This window comes from Anser anser, assembly GCF_964211835.1.
Source record: "Anser anser genome assembly, chromosome: 2".
Taxonomy (NCBI): domain Eukaryota; kingdom Metazoa; phylum Chordata; class Aves; order Anseriformes; family Anatidae; genus Anser; species Anser anser.
Genome location: NC_139721.1, coordinates 93,437,872 through 93,454,622, shown reverse-complemented (window position 1 = coordinate 93,454,622; position 16,751 = coordinate 93,437,872). Strand labels below are relative to the sequence as shown.

At 41.5% G+C, this 16,751-nt stretch overlaps 1 protein-coding gene across 3 annotated transcripts in view; it reads right to left on the bottom strand.

The window, feature by feature from the left end:
* STAC (SH3 and cysteine rich domain) overlaps positions 1–16,751 on the bottom strand; it is a 92,351-nt gene that overhangs the window by 52,974 nt on the left and 22,626 nt on the right. The window contains exon 1 of one of the 3 annotated variants that reach the window (XM_083827557.1): positions 5,308–5,349. The exons of the other annotated variants lie outside the window; for them this stretch is intronic. The gene's annotated coding sequence lies outside the window, so the exon portion shown is untranslated. Of the gene's footprint in view, positions 1–5,307; positions 5,350–16,751 lie in introns of those variants that run through there. 3 annotated transcript variants of the gene reach the window in all.

The window sequence follows — 16,751 nt, the reverse complement described above, 5'->3', positions numbered from 1 at the left end:
ACATGCCCAACAAGTATGCAATTTCATAAATATTACATGTGTTTGCTGATGAGAGAAGCACCATGTCTTATAGCATTAACAAAATAAAATGATATTTCAAACACTTAAGGGGTTAGTATTGTTTACTGGCAAGGCATCCATGATAACATCTGTAAGAAAAGCTGATCCCTTTTCTACCTTCTGCTTTCTAAATAAGAAATAGAACAAATACAATGCTAGTACAAACTGAAATGGCTAAACTACTTCAATTGCTGTTTATTTATACAGTCTGAGAATCTAGCTCTATTGTGTATTTGTGTCTGCCCTAGCCAGCTTTCCTGGAACCTGTGTCTTTTTAATCCACTACAGACAAAATGGGAATGTTTGTTACTGCAGAATCTGCTACATATTATATTTGTGTATTTTCCCAAATAGATTGCATAGCTGGCATTGGAACAAATATGTTTGTTATTGCTGTAAAAAAATAAATAAATCTGTCTACTTGAATAGTGTATCAGACTAGTCAAAGGGGAGACCTTTTCCATAATACCTAACAATAATGTTATTGATTTATTGGGTACCTCCAGCTACTCTGGTTGGCTCTTGCTGCATCCTTACATTACCCTCCATGCCCTCCACTGTTTCTGAAACCTATCCAGTGATCCTCAAACCCAATTAGGGTGTAAGCCTTTCCAAGCAGGGCTCTTTCTGTGATTTTGTTTCACATGTAGAGTCCTAACTACAATGAAACACTCTGATTGGCACATCAGAGCATAGAAGCAAAAATCCCTGAATGAGCCTCAGGGTTTCAAAGCACGAAATCTGAAGAGATGCTCAGTTGTCACCTCTCCCACAAATGTCACTGTGAATCACATGTTATCAGCCCTCTACTGATGTAATACATCCTTGGCAGCTGTGTGTTTGCATATCTAATTGGCAGACCTCTAAATTATCAAGAGGTACGGTCTGCACATGTACCCAAAGTGTGTTTGCTTAGCAGATTTGTCCATTCTGTTCAACTCTCTTGTCTGGTTTAAACCAAGCTGAAAACTTTTTCTAGTTCTCAACAATTCCTCCTGCTGTTGGTCTGAAAACTTACAGTTTGGGGTACATCTTCTAATATTGCAAGGAATCAGAACTAGCAAATACGTGAAACAAATGTGAAATACAATGTCTGAAAAATATGAAAAAGTCTGCCTTGCACTCCAAATTCCTTTATATAGACTCAAAATTCAGCATAAGGTGTGGCAAAACAAAGTACTGAAGTCCAGGGAGTGGCAGGTTTGAGGGGTTATTTGAAGAATAATTTATTAACTACAGCAATTGCCATCAAATTTCAAGGAAATCCTTTTTTGTTTCCATTATGTTCAGAATAGTGTACTTAGTCTTGAGGTATAAAAAGATTAAACTCTGTGTTAGATATTCTGCAATTGTGACTTACCCTGAATTTGTTTCTTCTTCACTGCCAAATATATTTTTGTATTAGCTTCAAAAGACTCACTGTCATTTAAACATTTTAAAACAGCTTGTAAAAAGGAGGCAACATATGCAAAATAAATCTAACAATATTTGTAGGCATTTGAAAACCAGAACGTTTTTTTTAAACAAAAACTAAGCAAATCATTCTCCCCCCAAAACAACTACATTAAATACCTTTATTTATTTAGCTAAAACTGTCAAGTTTTCTATCACATTTTCAAACAGCCTTATTTTGAAGTATTCATCTGTATTCTTTTAATCTAGCTCTACTAGAAACAATGATCTAGAAAGAAAAGACCGTATGCTATATTTCTGTTTCTGAGAGATCTAGTCTCTATGAGTATTTCTTCAAATTTCATAACATGTTTGATTCAAGTTTGGGGAAAATGCTTTTGGAAGAGTGGACATGTTCTATCATTGTATATGTGTTGCTCAGACATAGCTTGTATTAAGCCTGTGTCTAGCAGAGAGGAAAAACAGTGCATCTTTCTCAAATTTGCAGCATTTCAAACTAATGACTCACAAGAATATCTTTCAGAGAAGCTTACCATCAGCTTTCCCAAGTTTATCATCCAAATCATGAAAATCAGACGAATAGTCCCAAACTAAGATATATTGGTTTCAGTGTATTTACCTCAGCAGTCATCAATTCTTCCTCCTCTGTGAACATGTGCATAACTCAAAACATGTTACAGATCAACCTAAGCAACACTTCATCCATGACCAAAGCCTATTGCTTGGTGTTTTTTTTTTTGTTTGTTTTGTTTTGGGGTGGGGGGGTGGAAAAGGCTTTCTCCCTTCTATTTCTTCTCCTGCCTCACCTAGCAAAGAAGAGCTGCTCTTCTCCAGACCAGAGGGAATGGCTGTAAATCCTGCGTTTAAATCCAGGATTATATTTCCTTTTACCCCAAACAGCCGTTCCAACATAGGTGGCACCAGCTGCAAGAGATCTCTTATAATTCAGGTTATGAAAAGTGGCTGGTGGAATAGCTGGCTACAAACCTCCATGTGACTCTTGTGTGGTCGGGCAATTGAATAATTTCCAGTCTTTTCTCCTGAAGCCAACAGGCAAGCTCAAAAAGGAAGCAAGAGATGGTTAGGAACAGTCCTTCCATTTCTTTAAAATCTCCTTCTAACATTCATATTCAAAATGGATACGTTTACAACATCTTGGTTTCTACTTTGGGTTTCACCTCAGGCATCTGGTCGCTAAGCAGCTGGTCATCTCCATACTTTGTGCCCATTAGAATGATGCACACTCGTGGTTATCTCCTGCCTCTTGACACAGAAGGAATTTTGGGCTGTTATCTCTGAGGTCCCTTCTGGGAATCCTGCATTTTGCTGCCCCATTTGGATATCTCTTTTCCATTTTACCTTCTAAATGGAACAGTGATTTCCCTTTGGTAACTCCTGATGTGCTCATTTAGTAATCTTTGCTCCAGTAGAAGTGGCACAACAAATTTTGGAGATTAAAAGACTGGATTTCAGAATAATGTAAATCCAGGCAGCCCTGCTGAGGTGAAGCTACACTGTATATACCTGCTGAGAGTCTTCAAGAATAAAAATAATAGGGCCTGAGTTTTGCTTCTTTCCCTTCTCCTAAATAATCTGTGGTGAACATTATTGCAAATGTAAGATTAATCATCCTTGATTGTATCTTTTGTCTGTCCATCTATGAAGTGTACGTCATAATTTTCCACTATTGTTCTTACGAGAAATTAAAGCTCAATAAGAACCACTCAGACCTTTTAAAAAGCATGACTTCTGCTAAGAAGTGCTGTTCTACTTCTACTAATAATTTCCATTAATTTATTTTGCTCCTCTTTTTTTTTTTTTTTAATAGAGCTGTTTTATAAGACTTTAAATGGTACTATGTCTCTTGAAGCAAATATGGAAATACATCTGGCAGGGAGGCTGATACTAACCGAGGGCAAATTAACATCAGCACCAGATCCCACATACAGTATAATCACATTTGTATTGTCTTAAAAGAAAAAGGAGGACTGAGATCTACAGGGAGTTGTTATAGTTAATATTCTGTCAGTGTTTCCACTCCTCCTTCTGGGGTTCCAAACTTAGGCTGTTAAAATTGCTTCATGATGACAGCATGTAAGTGCTCAGCTCTACAACAAAGTTGTTGTCACTGGGCCAAATCCTAAGGTCTTTGCTTGCTGCTAATTCCTGCTGACTTCAGTGAGAATGATTCCTGAGTAAAGGCTTGGGGTTTGGCTGGACTATAATTTTGTTTGTTTTGACATGAAACTTTTTTTTTTTTAAACTGTTTTAGACTGTGCATTAAAAGCAAAGGATTTGTGCATGCAGCATGAATAACCACCTGGCCACATGTGGGATCCTGTTATCTGAGTGACTTTTTTCATCCCTTCTCAATTCTCCCCTCTTTTTTAAACCCTATTACTGCTTCTCTACAACCAAATGTAAAAAAATCCAGGGGACATATATGCCTCCTGCTTCTTTTGTCTTTCCTAGATATTTGTTTCAAATTTGTACCAAATGTGACTTAATTCTGTCCACACTTCTTGCTTAACTACTATGCCTTTACTCTGACATGGTGTTACCTCATTTTCTGATCAAAGAAACAACAGAACTACAATGCAAGAATTTGTGTGCTTTGTGGCCTATTAGTTTAAAAAACAAACAAACAAAAAGATGGCTTATTTGATCCACAGGTTTGCTTTTGGCTTATTTGATCCCACTGGTTTCTGCTCCCTGTTTCTTGCTGTCAATCCAGAAATGGAGATTCAGATCCAGATTATACAACTTGTTCCCATCTTTCGATTTCAAACTCTTCTCAGTGGAAAGATTGAGTTGGAACTTTTACCTTAACAAAATATTAGCAATGTTTGCTGACTCACTTCCAGTTTTCTTTTTCACAGTCCCCTTCATGTGCTTATTTTTACAACTTGGTAGCAAATTTTCTGCCTTCCATCTGCTTTGTTTCTCTCCTAAAGACTGACACTGCACTACCATATAAAAGCTGCTTCTTGCAGCTTCTCTGGAGGCCAGGACATGTGGTCACTTTGGCAATGCCATTCTGACACCCAGCAGGACCCACACTGTCCTGGTGCGGAGCCACGTCACTGCCCTGGCACCACTCTGACCAGCACCCGTGGTTTTGTGGGGAGTGTCACAGCACTAGTTGAGCTTGATTCCTCTGGGCTTCTCCTTGTTCCACCTGGGGGCCCATTGAGTTTCTTTCATCTCATATTTCTGGTTCTAAAATCCTACAGCAGCTACCAGATAGAAGACAAATGCTGTGTCAATTAAAATCTTTTCCCACCTTGGTAACATCTTCCTTGTTTTCTCTGCATCCAATTATCTTACTGCCCACCATGGCAGAAATCTATTTCCAGATCCAGTCCAGATCTGGCACATTTTTCTGGTTACAGGTCTTCTCCAAATGCATCTTATGGCATGCATCTATCCCTTTCAACACATCTACTCCATTCATTTTCTAATTTTCAAAAAGTACTTACAAATGATTTGAAGAAAAATTACTCCTGCAGTACCCAGTTTCCAAAGAACCTGTTAGTAGTACAGTAAGTTTCCATTTAAGTCTGTCTTTTGTCATATGATTATCACAAGTTAGTAATGCCCAGCAAAAGCTGCATTTAGTATCCTACATAAAGAATAAGTCAATTCTCCACATGAAGGGAGTATAATTTGTTGATGATATCATCATATATATGACACACAATTACTTGGCACTTTATGGAGAGGTTTGAAGGCCTGAACACTGCATCAAGTTGATAGCGTAAACACATATATTTGGAGATGTTAATTGGCAAAAGTTATGCATAATATTTATCATACATTTTTTACTCCTTTTACCTCAGGCTAATCCATTTCTTTTGCATTTTTTCCTAAACCTGAACATCTGAACATCTTCAGCCAGCTATTGTTTCAAGATCAACCCTGCAAAACAAAAACATTTTATTTTTATCCTCACCAGCTGCACAACTTTCCTCCTCAAATTACCTCTATCAAAGTTTCAAGATTAGAATGACTGACTGCGCTGCAAAAATGTGTTTTTATGAGACAGCTAGCTTCTTGTAAAAACTTATGTACAGAGTACCACAAACAGAAAGACAGAGAGTTTAAGACTATAACACTTTCTGAAATACTGCAATTTTTACTCAATGTAAAAAGAGATTATTTTAAATCCCTCAGAATATTCTAAAGTGAACCTGTTACTACTGAAAGCTTGCACACAAAGAAGTAAGCATTAATAAATAAATAAAGACTTGTAAGGCTGCATGAGTTTGTACTCACCTAATAAATGAAGCATATTCAAACTTCATATTTTTGGTGTTGAGAGAGAAAAGAGTTGTTGGTATTGACATAAGATGCCAACATATTTAACAGGAGTTGCTGTTAAAACTTTTCTGCAGGAAAGCAAGGGAACTTGACCCAGTAAAACACTGTGAAGCCCTGTCTGACAGAAATAATGGAAGACTTCAGTGGGAGCAGTATGTGGCATGGGGTTGCATGAGGGATTCAGGCAGGCAGGGGAACAGTGGTACAGAAGAAAGAAGAGGAAAGGAAAGTCAAGGTAGGACAGAATGCATTTTGAAGAATATGAACATGAATCGTGTGTAAAACTGGGTATTTCCATGAAGTATCTCACTTCATCTAGTCTACTGTCAGAGTAGCTAAAATTCTTGGTATCAGCAGAGTGGCACTGATTTATAAGGAGTGTAGCATATTACCGCAGAAATCAGAGTATGGACCAACTGACCACTGTTGAACTGAAAAGCAAGCACGTTGCTAATTTCTGAGATTTATGTTTTCTCCTACTGACTGATTTCATATATATATATATATATATATTCAGTGGTGGCTATGACTATGACTGTGCTGGAGGGATGATAACTCAAGGAAAGCAGATATTTTTTCTGAACTTCAACAGCTGGTAGTAAAGACGAAATGATGTTACCTCATTTGCTACTTCAGGAATATTGTATTTATTGCAGTGCATTCCCTACAGTGTCAGAAAAATTAGGTTGGTTTTCTCATCTTGTTTAAAAAAGGTCTGACTTTTTCTTGTCTTGACTGAGTGGTTACTTCTTGTGGCCATCATCTAGTCACAGCTGAATTCTCCTCAGAGGCATATCAGGCTGTTAAAATTTTTGTTTTAGGCATGGCTGTCATTTTTTTGAATCTTTGTGAAATTCTTTTAATTTATCTACACTTAAGCAGGTCTACTACAGCTGCTGACATTCATCTTATCTTTGATAATATCCAGGGAATCATTTATTGAGAGCATTTCTCTTAGATGCCCCGTAGGAATGTCTTAAAAAAAAGTGCTGTTGAAGGGCAGCATAGAAATCCAAGGATGTATGTAGAACCTACATCACTAGAGAAGCAGGAGCTCAAAAGCCCTTCACGGGCAGCAACATTGAAAAGGGATCATCCTTAGTTACATTACTCTTCACCTACCTACCCAGAGAGGAGACTAGGACAGACTAAGACAAAGAGAGACTAAGAGGGTTTCATATCTTCCAGATCAGGAATGTTTTCTATTACCTCATTGCTTGGGTTCTAGATTTATGTATAGTTTCCTGCAAATACTTCCAAAACCCATGATGTTACATTAAAAGATAAAGAAATAGGCATTCACATGTAGGGAACAGACAGTATAATGCCACACAATACTAGGAAACTAAAATGCAACTTACAACATTTATTTGTGAATAAAGCAAGCACAGCCTGGATATAGATCCAAAAGAATGTGCAAACTGTAAGGTTTGCTTTTTTTCCAAGAGTACTTACAACATGAGTGCCAGTATCCACACAGTGTTTATAAAAAAAATCCCTCCTCCTAACAGAAGAACCTCCATTAATTTTCTTAACAGGCATCTTTAAACTTGGCTAAGCTTGGAAACCTGGAAGTTTTGCCTGTAAAGACTTATCTTGCATTGGCTTATTGTACTGGAGAGCTTGACCCATGATTAAAGCATCTGGGTGAGAACAGGAACAGAGAGAGAGAGAGAAGCACTGAAAGGCAGAGAGTGAGCAAGCAAGCTAGCAAAAAAGAAGTTAAGCGTTCATCTGGATCTTTTGGATGGCTATGAGAATGAAGTCCATTTGTCATTACAACTAACTAGAGAAGATAGATCTAACTGCTGTGCACCTGCCAAAGACTTCTCTGTGCCCATACTTCACGAAACTGGTACATGATTCATCTTGTAGCTACAGTTTAATAGCAGCACTTCACATCTTGAAGACTGGATAGGCTCACATTTTTCTCTCTTTTTGTCATAGGTACATTCCATTATTGGCCTGGCTGGAAAACAACAATTCCACTTAACAAAAGTTTTCAAAGTTTGAATGATTTCATTCCATGTTGACATAAAAAACAACTGCAACCTTCCAAAACATCTTTGAGTACTATTGGCAGAAGAGTAAACTTCCAGGAGAGGAAATGACCTGTTGGTTTTTGTCTGCAAGGTTTAAGACCTTGCTCTGATAGACTCAAAGTGGTGTTCACCTTACTTACATTCAAGCTCTTAATTCAGCTGTAGCTGTCTACTATGGCCAATGGAAAGTGATTTCCTCTCAAAGAGGCTAATTCAGAGCACATGAGCACATAAGCACAGAATTTGCTCTAAATCACCTTTGATGAAACAATTTCAGTCTGTGTCTGTAACACAGAGAGACTGAACTTAACAGCCTAAAGTTGGTCTCTAATTACAGGTGGGACTGTATCACTTAACCGATGTTTCTTCTCCTTTTTTGACTAGAAATTTCATCTGTAAAGAGGGAAGGCTTTCTGAATATGGTTTACACAATCAAGAAATATGAATACTTCCACAAAAGCACAGGTTTTGACCTTAAAAAAAGAGCACTTGACAGGCACGTATTTGATTGAAATGTTCATTACTAGAAATGTTTGGCATACCATTACAAGTCACATTATGTTTATTTGTAAATAATTCCTTAATGAGAGTTGAATTAACAGAGGACGTGTGAACAAAAGTGAGAAACAAGCTGCATGCAATTATGAACAATATATGCTAAGTATACTAAGAGGTGCTCTTAAAACAGAAAAATTGTATATACTGGGTCCTTAAGTTGATTGATACCGGTTGAAAATGTAATGGTAGGTGCACTTTAAAAATCCACATGGATCTGAAGGTCTTAACAACTGGGTCTTCAATTTAACAGCACAGAAATCAGTGGCACTCTTCCAAGTTTGCCCTGATGAATTTTGCCTACTGCATTTTGTTTACATGTGTGGATTGGCTCCGGGGCAGACGCGTTCTGCAGCGGAGCGGAGGATCGAGGCGGGCAGAGCTTTTTTTCAGCATCGAGGCCACTCGAAGCAGCCGTGCGAGCCACCAGGACTTGGCAGCCCTCGCGAGGGAGGCTGACGAGGAGTAGGCGGAGCCAGCAGCGCCCCCTCCCCTGACGTTCAAAAGCAGCCCCTAGGGAGCACGGTGTACAGGATGGGCAAACAGGGCATGAGGCAGCAGTTAGCTCAGGCAGGGCAGAGCGTCCCTCCCCGCTCAAAAGAACAACTTATCTACCGGCTGTCTACCTATAGCTAAACCGCCATGGTCTCCAGTAGGCAGAAAGCTCTTTCTAGAAGGTCTGTGGCCACCCAGACTGAGTGCCCGCTCAAAAATGCAGCAGTTCAGGTCTCTGGATGCACAGAGTGCCTGAGCCTGTTGCTGCCATCTGAGGGCGGCAGAGACACCGTGTGTGTGAGATGTGATCAGCCTGGTGGCAGAGCTCAAGGAGGAGGTGGAGAGGTTCAGGGCCATCAGGAAGTGCGAGTGGGAGATAGACTGGTGGAGCAACTCCCTGCAAGGCCTGAAGGAAAGGCACTGGGGTGAGACACTGCAAACAGTGGTGGACCCCCTGCCCTGTCCCTGTCGAGTAGAGGTACGGAACCTAGGAGATGAGGAGGAATGGAAGCAGGTCCCTGCTCAGCGTCGCAGGCAACCCCCCTCCCTACTGGCCCCGCCTTCCCAGGTGCCCTTACACAACAGGTTTGAGGTCCTGGAGCTTGAGAGACCGGTGGGTGAGGATGAGGTGAAAAGTCTACCCAGGAGGATGCCTAGGGTGAGGAAGTTGACTCTACGCCTCAAGACTGCCTCCACCAAGAAAGACAGAAGGGTAATCGTTGTAGGTGACTCCCTTCTCAGGGGAACAGGGGGCACTATATGTCGACCTAACCCTACCCGTAGGGAAGTCTGCTGCCTCCCTGGGGCCAGGGTCAGGGCCATAGCCAGAAAACTTCCTAACCTGGTTCACCCCTCTGACTACTATCCTCTTTTGATAGTCCAGGCTGGAAGTGATGATATTGAAGAGAACCCTGAAGGCTATGAAACGGGACTTTAGGGGACAGGGATGATTAGTAGATGGAGCGGGAGTACAGGTCATGTTTTCCACCATCCCTACAGTGGCAGGGAGGGGTGCAGGGAGGACACGGAAAGCCCACCTGATAAACTCATGGCTCAGAGGCTGGGTCCAACACAGGAATTTTGTGGTTTTTTTTTGACCATGGGGCACTTTACTCGGCTCCCAGCCTGATAACTTCAGATGGGTTCCACCTGTCTCTTAGGGGAAAGTGGATACTAGCCTAGGAGCTGGCAGGGCTCATTGAGAAGGCTTTAAACTAAGTAAGAAGGGAAACAGGGATTCAATAAGGCTTATTAGAGGTGTACCAGGGGGAACAATGCCAGGGCTGGGGGAGAAAGCAATGGCCCAGCTGAAGTGTGTCTACACTAATGCACACAGCATGGGCAACAAAAAGGAGGAGCTGGAAGCCATCGTGCAGCAGGCTAGCTATGACTTGGTCACCATCATGGAAACGTAGTGGGACCACTCCCATGACTGCAGAGCTGCAATGACTGGCTATAGGCTCTTCAGAAGGGACAGGCAGCACAGAAGGGGTGGTGGTGTGGCTCTCTATATTAGAGAGTGTTTTGATGTTGTGGAACTCAAGACTGGGAACGATAAAGTTAAGTCCCTGTGGGTTAGGATCGGTGGGAAGGCCAACAAGGCAAGCATCCTGGTGGGGTGTCTCTTACGGACCGCCAAACCAGGATGAGGAGACAGATGAGGAGCTCTACAGGCAGCTGGCAGAAGTTGCGAAATCAACAGCACTTGTTCTTGTGGGGGACTTCAACTTCCCAGACATATCCTGGACATGCAATACAGCTCAGAGGAAGCAGTCTAGGAGGTTTCTGGAGAGCGTGGAAGAAGAAGCGTCCTGACACAGCTGGTTAGTGAGCCTACCAGGGGAGGTGCCCCGCTAGACTTTCTGTTCACAAACAGAGAAGGACTGGTGGGAGATGTGGTGGTCGGGAGCTGTCTTGGGCAGAGTGACCAGGAAATGGTAGAGTTCTCTATTCTTGGCAAAGTAAGGAGGGGGTTCAGTAAAACCGCTGTCTTGGACTTCCAGAGGGCAGACTTTGAGCTGTTCAGGACACTGGTTGGCAGAGTCCCTTGGGAGGCAGTTCTGAAGGGCAGAGGAGTCCAGGAAGGCTGGGCACTCTTCAAGAAGGAAATCTTAACGGCTCAGGAGCGGTCTGTCCCCATGTGCCCAAAGACAAGTGGGCACAGAAGAAGGCCGACCTGGCTGAACAGAGAGTTGTGGCTCGAGCTTAGGAAAAAAAAAGAGTGTTTATGATCTTTGGAAAAGAGGGCAGGCCACTCAGGAGGACTATAAGGATGTTGCGAGGCTGTGCAGGGACAAAATTAGAAAGGCCAAAGCTCATCTGGAGCTCAATCTGGTTACTGCTGTTAAAAATAACAAAGTATTTTTATAAATACATTAACACGAAAAGGAGGACTAAGGAGAATCTCCATCTTCTACTGGATGCGGGGGGAAACTTAGTGATGAGAGATGAGGAAATGGTTGGCGACCTGCTACAGCACTTGGATGTACGCAAGTTGATGGGGCCGGATGGGATCCACCCGAGGGTATTGAGCGAACTGGCAGAGGAGCTGGCCAAACCGCTTTCCATCATTTATCAACAGTCCTGGCTATTGGGGGAGGTCCCAGTCGACTGGCGGCTAGCAAATGTGACGCCCATCTACAAGAAGGGCTGGAAGGTAGACCCAAGAAACTATAGGCCTGTTAGTTTGACTTCAGTGCCAGGGAAGCTCACGGAGCAGATTATCTTGAGTGCCATCACGTGGCACGTGCAGGGCAAGCAGGTGATCAGGCCTAGTCAGCATGGGTTTATGAAAGGCAGGTCCTACTTGATGAACCTGATCTCCTTCTATGACAAAGCGAAGCGCTTGGTGGATGAGGGAAAGGCTGTGGATGTGGTCTACCTTGACTTCAGTAAGGCTTTTGACACCGTTTCCCACAGCATTCTCCTCAAGAAAGTGGCTGCTCTTGGCTTGGACTGGCGTATGCTTTGCTGGGTTAGAAACGGGCTGGATAGCTGAACCCAAAGAGTCATGGTGAATGGAGCCAAATCCAGTTGGAGGCTGGTCACTAGTGGGGTCCCCCAGGGCTCAGTACTGGGGCCAGTTCTCTTTAATATCTTTATCAATGATCTGGATGAGGGGATCGAGTGCACCCTCAGTAAGTTTGCAGAGGACACCAAGTTAGGTGCGTGTGTCGATCTACTCGAGGGTAGGAAGGCTCTGCAGGAGGATCTGGATAGGCTGGACCGATGGGCTGAGGCCAACTGTATGAGGTTCAACAAGGCCAAGCGCCAGGTCCTGTGCCTGGGGCACAACAACCCCAAGCAGTGCTACAGGCTGGGAGATGAGTGGTTGGAAAGCTGCCTGGCAGAGAAGGACCTGGGAGTATTGGTTGATAGTTGGCTGCATATGAGCCAGCAGTGTGCTCAGGTGGCCAAGAAGGCCAACAGCATCCTGGCTTGTATAAGAAACAGTGTGGCCAGCAGATCTAGGGAAGAGATTGTCCCCCTCTGGTGAGGCTGCACCTTGAGTACTGTGTTCAGTTTTGGGCCCCTCACTACGAGAAGGACATGGAGGTGCTCGAGAGAGTCCAGAGAAGGGCAATGAAGCTGGTGAGGGGTCTGGAGAGCAAGTCTTACGAGGAGCAGCTGAGGCAGCTGGCGTTGTTCAGCCTGGAGAAGAGGAGGCTCAGGGGAGACCTTATCGCACTCTACAGGTACCTTAAAGGAGGCTGTAGCGAGGTGGGGGTTGGTCTATTCTCCCACGTGTCTGGTGACAGGACGAGGGGGAATGGGCTAATGTTGCACTGGGGGAGGTTTAGGTTGGATATTAGGAAGAACTTCTTTACTGAAAGGGTTGTTAGGCATTGGAATGGGCTGCCTAGGGAAGTGGTTGAGTCGCCATCCCTGGAGGTCTTTAAAAGACGTTTAGATGTAGAGCTTAGTGGTGTGGTTTAGTGGTTTAGTGGAGGACTTGTTAGTGTTAGGTCAGAGGTTGGACTAGGTGATCTTGGAGGTCTCTTCCAACCTAGGTCATTCTGTGACTGATGTGCCCAGTCCAAGGCTATTGCTCAACCTGTGTATACACAGGGGCAAGTGCGGAGAGGACAGGATTGTCAGTCTCTCTGTTCAGTCCTAATATATTTTTGTTTTCAGAATCATTACCACACTGTTTAAGCTGGCAGGAGAAACACTAGCAAACCAATAGGGAATAGTACACATATATGTGTGGTATGTGAGGAATTGACTTATATGCATCAGGTCAGAAATCTGACTTTTGGCCTACAAAAGCTGTGCTTCCCTTCACTATGCATGAGTAATTTTTGTAAAATTCAAATGAAGTTAAATATTGGGGTAACGGAAATGTGAGTCCAGCTCTAAAACCATATTTAACGGCATTTACTATAGCAACCTGTCAGGTTGAATTTTCTCGCTCACCTGAGCTGTGTCTCTGTAGCCTATATTTCTTTGTCTTACTCTGAAAAATAAGCTAAGAAAAAAAATCCTAAATGATGATTTTAATAGTTTTGTGAATAGCAGTTTCTAGTATTTTTCTCCTTACTAATTAAGTCTAATCATCGGTTACTGTAGGTCAGGTGCATTTTGCTTTTCCATTCAAAACACTAGACTGCTAAAGTGATCTTTATTAATAAAGCGGTGCATGTATGGCATTTTAATAAAGCTTTTAAATGGCACTCAGAAATGGAGCATATTATGTCTCAAGAAAAGAAAAGCATTGAATTTGTCACTGTTACTCACCTAAAGGACTCTTGTCTGCAATTCTGTATTGAACTTGCAGCCTCCTACTGCTGGGAAACACCCTACTCTAATAATTATTAATGCTGGGGTAGTGCTGGGTAACAGCTTCATAACTGCAGCCCTTAAACTGTAACACTTATATGGGACAATGCTTAGCAAACTACTCTCAACAGTTGAAAACAGGTCAGCTAAGAAATGCACTGGGCAATGAGGAAACTTCTATGAGTGCCTAGCACATTCGTGTCAGTACAGACATGCAACACATTTTTTAAAGAAATAAGAAGATATGCAAATCATTTAACATATTTAACTGGTGATGTCAAAGACTTAAGAAGTCTGCTTTTCAGACTGCCATTGTAGATACGTTTTGCAAGCTTCCCTGTCAAGAAGCATGTAGTGTATCAGATGGTCTGTCTAAGCAAGGGAGTTTCTTGAAGAAGGAGCACATGTCAAAGGAAAACAAGATCAAGTTATTTCAGTCATTCACACATAGATTTATAATTTTCACAGCTGGTCATCTTTACTAATGAACATACAATGTTTGCTTAAGCTTCAGTTAGAATATAGATACTCGCTTGGAAAAGGCAGTGCATTTAACATTGATTGGCCACTTGCCTATGCAGCTGCAAGTTATGCAGAACTGAATACAGAGTCAAGAATATTCAATTCATGCATTCACTACTAAGAGATTAGTCTTCTGCCTGACAAACATGGGGAAAAATTGTCAAATATGAGTCTGATACAATCTTCTACCCATCATGAGTATACATCAATGGCTCAGGTAGGCAAAAGGAAAAATACTTGTCATGGAAGGACATATAAACAACAGTTTGGAATCAGGTTTTAATGATTTACTTCCATTTAAATCAAATAAACTGTAAGGAAAAAATGAACCTCTAAGCAATGTTTGGTAGTTCAGGAGGATAGCCTTTGATGTGCTACATTTCCTTGAAGAAATTCAAAGCCTTCACTACTTTCAACTCCCTAGGGATTTATTTTACACCACGTAACACTCTGGAATGTGACACAGAAGGATACAAGCTAGAATACGTCTGAACTAACGTCCACCAAAAGATGTATGAAGGTCTTAGCAGTGGACTAGAAAGCAGCATAGCAATGTAAGCAGTCACTGCATCTCTGCTAATGAGTGCTGGCTTTCAGCAAGTACTAAGAGCTGATGAACCTACATGGCCATTGGTTGTGCAATAGCTTTGGCCTTTGCTAGCCATGAGGTATCAGATTAGAGATGTGCTTCACTGGTAGAGAAGACTGAAGAGAAACAGTCAGATATTGGATGCACTTGTAAGAGGTGTAGGATTTCTTCAAAGCAAATATGTTAATACTATCGGAACATGAAATGAAAGGAAATAAAAATATTCTGTGGATGTATGTTCCCGGCAAACTACGTAAAAATAGTTACCTCAAAAAGGAAATTAGGAAAAGTCTACAAATAATGGTGGAGAGGGGAGCAAGAGAAAGAAAAAGAGAAAAAAAGAAAATTGCAAACAAATATATTATGCAAATAAAGTCAGATCTTTCAAGCTGAGTTGCTTAGGTTTAAGCATGTTAATTGACAAGAAAAGATGAGAGTCCCTGCAAAAGGCATTTAAGGAAATGTCAAAGGATTGATGCAAGCTGAGAAAAGGTAAAGAAGAAATAGGCTGAGGTACAGTAAAGATGGGATAAAAGGTGGGCTCAGAACTTAAAAAACACTTCATCTCACTTTCTTCCCAGAACAATGATCCTGAGGCAAAATAATAGGTATAATAGGAAAGAGTTTGCAGAAATAGATGGTACGACAGCCTGTTTCAAGAAAGGGGAAAAGGGATCCCAGCAAATTATTTGTAGGTCCAACCTCAGCACTTCTCAATGAATACAGAAAAAATAAACAAACAAAAAAACCTAAGCCCTTGTAGACCAGTTGTCTTGGACAAGATGAATAATATTCCAGGCAAAGAAAATGTGTTAGGTTGAGGTAGATTCCATCTATTCAGATTTTGTTATTTTTTCTGTATGCTAGCAAATAGGAATCTATTAGCTAAGCTTTATAAGAAGGGAAATAGTGGAGATATTGTAAGATAGAAAGGAAAGTGAGTTCAGTGGAAGATTGCAACTGCTGAAAGCAGTACTAACTTGAAGGAAGGTCATTAGTGGAGTTCTTCAAAGTACAACACTGGCTGTCTTAGCGCCAGCCTTGCTGTCTGTATTTTCATTACTGAATTTGATGCAAAGATTAGATAAGTCCATTTCCTTCTGACATGAGGCTGGAGGCATCGTCAAAACTGAGAAGGCCTGGGGCTTGAGGGATGGAGTCACAGAAATATGATGAAAGCTCAACAGCACAAATGCAAGGCACCTGAGACCTGTTCCAAACCACTCCAGATGAGAATGGACAAATCTACACTATTCACTGGAAATTATAGAGGAGAAAATGAATGGTGACCTCAGGTTGACCAAAGAGTGACTAGGAGACATAAACAAGGTACAGGAAAGACCTAAAAGGCAACAGAAGCAGGGTTCCTGGGAAAGTTGGTGAAGTATTAGTAGTATTGTACAAGGTCATATACAGAACACTGTGCACAAATTCAGTCACCCTTTTTCAAGAAAGATTATTCAAAAACTGAAACAGGTGCACAGATCTGCTACTAGAATGAGATGAAGAATTGAGAGTTAATGTTATATCAGCCTGCCTTCTTTTGTCTAGAAAATAAAAGGCTCAGAAGGGATACAAAAGTCTACTCCTAATTGATGGAAGCACAGATTTTTTTCCAAGAAAGGAAAAAACTGTTTGAACTAAAGTAACATTATCAAAAATACAGTGCCGCACAAGCTGGACAGAAATGAAATTAGACTGCAGTTAGAAGGAAGAGGAGAGCAGAGGGCATCTCATAGCCATTAGAGCATCCAGGTGTTGAGACAGCCTTTCAAAAGAAGTGGCAGTAAATCCTGAATTCAATAGCATTACTTTCTGAAAAAGAGTACAGGGTAACAGGCTGTGATGGTAGGGCTGAACTGTCTTCCAGCTTTGAAAACAACTTGTTTTGTTTCAGTGAAAATTTGCACTTCTTAGTAAATCCTTTTTTTTTTTTTACTTTTTAAACCATTTCAGAGTTGAGTCAAGTCATCTGT